This window comes from Chrysochloris asiatica, unplaced genomic scaffold, assembly GCF_000296735.1.
Source record: "Chrysochloris asiatica unplaced genomic scaffold, ChrAsi1.0 scaffold00274, whole genome shotgun sequence".
In the NCBI taxonomy this organism is placed as follows: domain Eukaryota; kingdom Metazoa; phylum Chordata; class Mammalia; order Afrosoricida; family Chrysochloridae; genus Chrysochloris; species Chrysochloris asiatica.
The window spans coordinates 1,032,945-1,039,527 of record NW_006408792.1 but is presented as its reverse complement, the minus strand read 5'-3'; positions in this window follow the sequence as shown (position 1 = coordinate 1,039,527).

The window sequence follows — 6,583 nt, the reverse complement described above, 5'->3', positions numbered from 1 at the left end:
CAATGTAATGAAACAAGTTATATGAATTGTTGAATGTGAAACTGATGATGTGCCCTGTAAACTTTCACTCAATCCACAATAAAAACCTTAAATAAAAAAAAAAAAGAAAGTACCCACTTGATCTGGCTTCAATGCCAGGATGATAAGAAGTTGACTAGTGGAAGAAAGAAGAGGAAAAATAGAGGAATCCTCTACAATTTGATGAACTTGACCTATACTTATGTTGTCAAAACCTGTACCTTTCTCCCACTTTCTTCTCCCATTCTTCTTCTTTTTGATCAGATCAAAACCCTTCACAGCACTTCCAACTCTCCTTTCTGTCTCCTCGAACCCAAGTTCTATCTGTCAAAAATTTTAGTGCCATCTATATCATGCACTTCTCACTATATCACTGTTATGGCTCTACAATTATTCTTATATGGATTATTACAATAACCTCCACACTGATTTCCCAGCTTCTATCTTGCTCTGGTTCGTCTGTTATCCATGCAGCATCCATGTGATCCTATTAAAACATATAGCAGACTGTCATTCCACAGAGAGAAACTCTGCAATTGCTCCTCCTCTCTTAGACTCAAAGCCGAAGTCTTCACAACACTTATATACACTACCTATATAAGCATCCCCATTTCATTTTTACTTCCTATACGACACTCTGATAGCATAGTGGTTACGAATTGGGCTGTGAATCACAAGGTCAGCAGTTTGAAACTACCAGTGGTTCCGCCAGAGAAAGATGAGGCTATCTGCTCCCGTAAAGATTTACAGCCTTGGAAACCCTGTTCAGGGTCGCTATGGGTCGGAACCGACTCGACGGCACTTAACAACAACAACAACAATACAACTGCTGTGGCTAAGTGCCAATGAGTCCATTCTGATTCATAGCGACCCTGTACAAGGTTTCTGAGGAGCAGCTGGTGGATTTGAACTGCCGACCTTGTGGTTCACAGTCCAGTGCTTAATCACCAGCACCACACCACGAATCTCCTATATTACATTTCTCCTTATTACCTCTACTCCAGTCCCATGGCCTTCTTGATATTCCATAAGAGCCCACATCAATGCCTTTGATCTAGTTTGAACCCTGACTAAATGCTCTTCCCCCAAATACCTTGCTGGGTCCTTCCCTCACAGCCTTCACATTTGTTCAAATGCAACCTTCTCATTAAGGACTTTCTGATTATACTGTTCAACGTTGTAAACCACCCTTTCTATTTCCCTGCCCTCATCCTGTATTTCCAATTCCATTCCCTGCTTTATTTTTTTCTTTATAATACTTATATCCATCTAACATTCTCAATACTTTTTGTTGTTGTTTTTTACATTCCCTACCCTACCTCCTCTATAAACGAAGTTCATTCAAGGCAGGTATTATTGTCTCTTTTGTTCATAACTTTATCTCCAGTGCCTACAACAGTGTGCCTGGCACATGGTACCTACTCACAGATATGGATAACAATACATATCTTGTAGGCAAATAAATCAATGCACTATGATTTATGTATCTATTCCCTTCATGACTGACATTATGATTGCTTCCCACAAAGTGCACATCTGTGTGCATAATTGTGGGTCTCTCCTTAGAGTTAGAAATCAAAGTGGAAATCCAGGGTTAAATGATTTGTACAAATTAATTTTAGAAGTTAACATCCACTTGATCTCCAACAAATTTTTAACCACTTATATTCCTAACAACAATGTATAAAAACACTCCTTCCCAATTCACTTTTCATATTTATATCTTTTCATATACAATTCCTTTTGCTTAGAGTATCCCTTTGTTCTCAATATTCATTTTCTTCATGGTCAAATCCTACTCATCTTTCACAACCAAACTCAACTGTTATGTTTCAAAGACAAGCAATCCTCTTTAATTTTCTTGGGCAGCTTAATTACTTATTTCTCTATGCTTTTCTAGCACGCATTTTATATACCTCTGATTAGGTCCTTACTGAGTTATTTTGTAATTCACTTGTTTATATATCTGGCACTTCCATTATACGATGAACTTCCAGAACTAGAATCTTGATACATCCATTTGCACCTGGTAGCATATCAAGCAAAGATAATCAGCCATTATAATAACATGCACCTACATCTTACTTATCAACTTTGAAACAAATTTCAGATGACACCGTCCATGATCTGGGCCCTACCTGTGGGCAAGGCCAGGTCCAGGACACCCTTTACAGACCACCTAGACCACACGACCACACGAGGGGTGACAGCTGACCTATGCAAGATGCATTCTCCTGTTGGCAAACAATATCTTGGTCCAGCTACACAGGGCACCAGGAGAAATGAGGACAACTTGAGGCCCAGCTCAGAAAAAGAAAGGTCTGGTAGAGAGCCTGAAGGTGCCGGGAAGTCATGGGGACTGCACAGGACTGTACAAATGACATCCCCATCCAGGGTGGGGAGAGGAAAGCAGAGGGCAGAAGGTGGATGAATAGGCAGGGACAGAATATCCAATAGGCAAGGTAAACATGGGCTTACTTGTGCTGATTTACTAATCTACAGTGAACAGTATCATGTGTTTTTCACAACATCACAATTTCACATGTGTTTCAGCACATCTTTGGACATAGTCTCTCCAAAATGTGAGGCCAGGTAAGTGCTTAGAGTGAGAGCTATATTCTGCTTTGGCACTAGCAATTAGTGGGACAAAGTGCTAAGACTGGTGTCAAAGTTGTTGTTGCTAAGTGTTGTTGAGTTGGTTCAGACTCATAACTACCCTGTATAGGATTTCCAAGCCTTATAAATCTTCATGGGAGCAGAAAGCGTCATCTTTCTCCCGAGGAGCAGCTGGCAGGTTCAAATTGCATACCTTGTGGTTAACAGTCCAGTGCTTATTGTATAGAGTCACACTAGAACTACAGTTATCTTACTACCAGAAGTAAAATTCTATATGCTCACTTACCATGGGCCATGCCAACAAAATGAATGTACTCCAACTCAATGTCTATAAAAATTTAGAACTTAGAGTTAAGGTTGTCAAAGTGCCTGAATTTAAATCCCATCTCCACCACCTTACTAGCTATTTGAAATTACTTACTCTCTCCTAGTCTCAGTATTTCAAACACAAAATGGGAACAATAATAATGCTTTCCTCATGGAGAAATTAAATGTGCAAATGAACCTAAAGTGCTTAGTATACCACCTGTTGTTGTTAAGTGATATGGAGTCAGTTATGACCCATAGCGACCTTGTGGTTCAAACTGACTTTGTAGCACATTAACCCAAAGTGCCACACCAAGACACCAGGACTCTAGTATATTACCTGGCATCTAATAAATGTTGGTTATTAATAGATATTATTATTATATGACACAGCAGTCAATCAGTCAACAGTATCAATATATATTTTTAAAAAATTGGCATCTAATTTTTTAAGTCTCTTACTTTGTTATTTATAAGTGCTGTTGAATAAATTTTGACTCATACCTAGCCCTGTATAGGGTTTCTGAGGAGCAACTGGTGGGTTTGATCTTCTGACCTTGTGATTAGAAGTCAAGGGCTTATCCTGCAAGTGTTTATACAATGCCACACCAGAGCTCCAGTCTCTTACTACCAGAAGTAAAATTCAATATGCTCAATTACCATAGATCACACCAAGAAGAGGTTGTTGTTAAGTGCAGTTGAGCTGATTCTGACTCATAGAGACTGCATAGAGTTTTCAAGGAGCAGCTGGTAAGTTTGAACCACTGACCTTGCAGTTCAAACCGACCTTATGATCCAGTGCTTATCCTATACCACCATACCAGGACTCCTACCAACAGGATGAATGCGCTCCAATTCAATGTCTCTATAAGCTTAGAAATTTGACTTAAGGTTTCAGTTTGAGTTTATTTGGTGTTGCATGTTGTTGTTGCTAAGTACTGTTGAGTCAGTTCCTACTCATAGCAACCCTGTATAGGGTTTCTGAGGAGCAGCTGGTGGTGTTGTATAAATATTATCTAAATTAGGTTTTCAGGAAATAACTTTTCATTTTGTGTGAGACTAGAGATTTGTGATTTTTATCCATGTTATCACACGTTCTCTGTTTTGAACAGCAATGTATCTAATATTTGATTTAACTACTTAACAAGATGACTTACTTTGTATTATAATCACTATCTTAACTTTTTATTTCCTATGTAATAATACTTATATAAATATTTCTGCATAAATGTATAACATACTGTAAGCAATCATGGTTATTAATAAATTGGCTTTCATTTTCTTATGAAATGTTAATGGCAGTACCAAAGCTTATGCTATGCAAAGAAACACAGAGACATGCATGCATTCATGTATTTTTAATAAAGAAATATACATAATGTCAGCATTTCAAAAAAGTCTATGCAATATCGACAATATTTAATATTATGTTTTACATTTTTATTGTTGTTAAGTGTTATGGTATATGAGGCTTTAATTCTTCAAAGGAGCAGAAAGCCTCATCATTCTTCCTCTGAGCAGCTGGTGGGCTCAAACCACGGACCCTGTGGCTCTCAGTACATTCCTTGTCATATGAAGCCACTGCAGTCCCCATATTGGACATATTACATAGGCATTGTGGAATGTCCACATTATACACTTGAGAATTTGCATTTAATCCTCATACAGAACTTGCCAAGTGCCATCAAGTCGGTTCCAACTCCTAGCGACCCTCTGTACGGTTTCCAAGGAGCAGCTGGTGAATATGTACAGCTGACCTTGAGGTTCAAACTGACCTCATGGTCCAGAGCTTATCTTACAATGCCACATCAGGTCTCCATACATCAACTAGAGCCTAGTTTATAAGTACATGGAAGTTTTCTTTCTGGGAAAATCCTATATTCACCAAGAGAAATAATAGGAAGCCCCACAGTGCACAATAAACATAACCAATGCCACTCACCTAATTGTGCACAAGAAGAAAGTTGAAATGGTAAATGATTTATTATGGGCATATTTACCAAAAGAAATTAAAAATAGATCAACCTGGCTTGGTCTAATAAATGATAATGTAATTTTATGTACCATATATACAATACATTATATGGAGTTCTGGTGTGGCAATGAAAGATAAGCACTGGACTACTAACTGCAAGGTCAGCAGTTCAAACCCACTAGCCACTCATTGGAAACCCTATACAGGGATCCTATGAATCAGAACTGACTTGATGTCACTTAACAACAACAACAATACATTGTAGATTAAACTATTTAACACAGATTTGAAAAAGTATTAATGGTATTAATTTCCATATGTAAAAGTTTGAAGGAATAAACACTAGACTTATAATTCATTAACAGATAAAGACTATTACCTGAAACTTTGGGGGATGCTGATTTATTTTGAAATCCATTTCTCTGAAAGATAAATGATTCTAGGTTAAGTAAAGAAAATAATACTTAATGATATTAAACTACCATTCTTATTGAGATGTCACTATTATGACTAAACTACCCTAGATTTATAAACAATTTTAAAAGTCCCTAAAATTATTTTGGCATGAAGTTCAGACACAAGCTTGTGCAATACAAAGCTATGTAAGAATAAACAAACAATTCATCTTTGAAATTTCCAATTATTTTAATTTCTAAATTTTAACATGAAAAAAATAATTCTAAAACAAGTATGTTTATTATTAGCCACTGTTGATTAATCATTAGTTTTATTCACCTTCTCAAAATACCTTGGGAAATGAGTGAAGGTGATTCAGAGCTAGTATATTTATTTATCTAACTTTGTGTGTGTACAATCTATAATCTTTCGCTTAACTTTCTACTTTTAAAATGTTACAATAAAACAGATTCTTATTAAATCACTAGGTTGCTCTTATAAAGTGCAAGTTTCTCAGTGGTCACCTTAGAGCACAAATGGGCTATCAAATTAATTAATTAAGTTTTTCATATTTATTTTCTCATAAGACCCAAATTTACATTTCAGTGACTTTCATTCAAACTTACTTTGCTGAATTGCAAAATGTTGTCTTTGTCCTTAAGACCATGACAGAGAACTTTATCTGCATTCAAGCTGCCTACTGGTTTGTGGTATTTCAATAATAAAACAGCAGGATTGAAGGCTCATGATGAGAAATCTGACTAATTACCTGTTAGATGATAGATGGTTGTAACTCCGCAGTGCCAGTCACTGAAAACAAAACACTTCGAGATATCAATCAGCTTCCTGACAAATCCAATTTCCCTCACATTCAGTGGACAATAAATGGGAATTTTACCTCTACATCTACATAGCAGAGACTTTTAACTTTAAAATATGCATAATGATATTTTAATAAAGTACAGTTTTTTAAGTAAATTAGTATTTAAATACCTGACATATTCATATTTCAATCTCACAGCTTTTAAATAGATAGATGGTGGAAATAATTAGCATTGTACATCTGTATTGTATTCCATTGCAGAGGGCAAGGTGTACTTAATAGTAGTTTTCCTATTTTCTTTCTACATTTACATTTAACTCAAATTATTCACAACAACTCTAATGGCTGTGTTCACTCTTCTTTTTTTTTTAATTTTGTGGTAAATGAGTTGGTTGAACATTCCACATGAGATTCAAAAAGCAGAATGCCCAATTAACACTGCCACATGC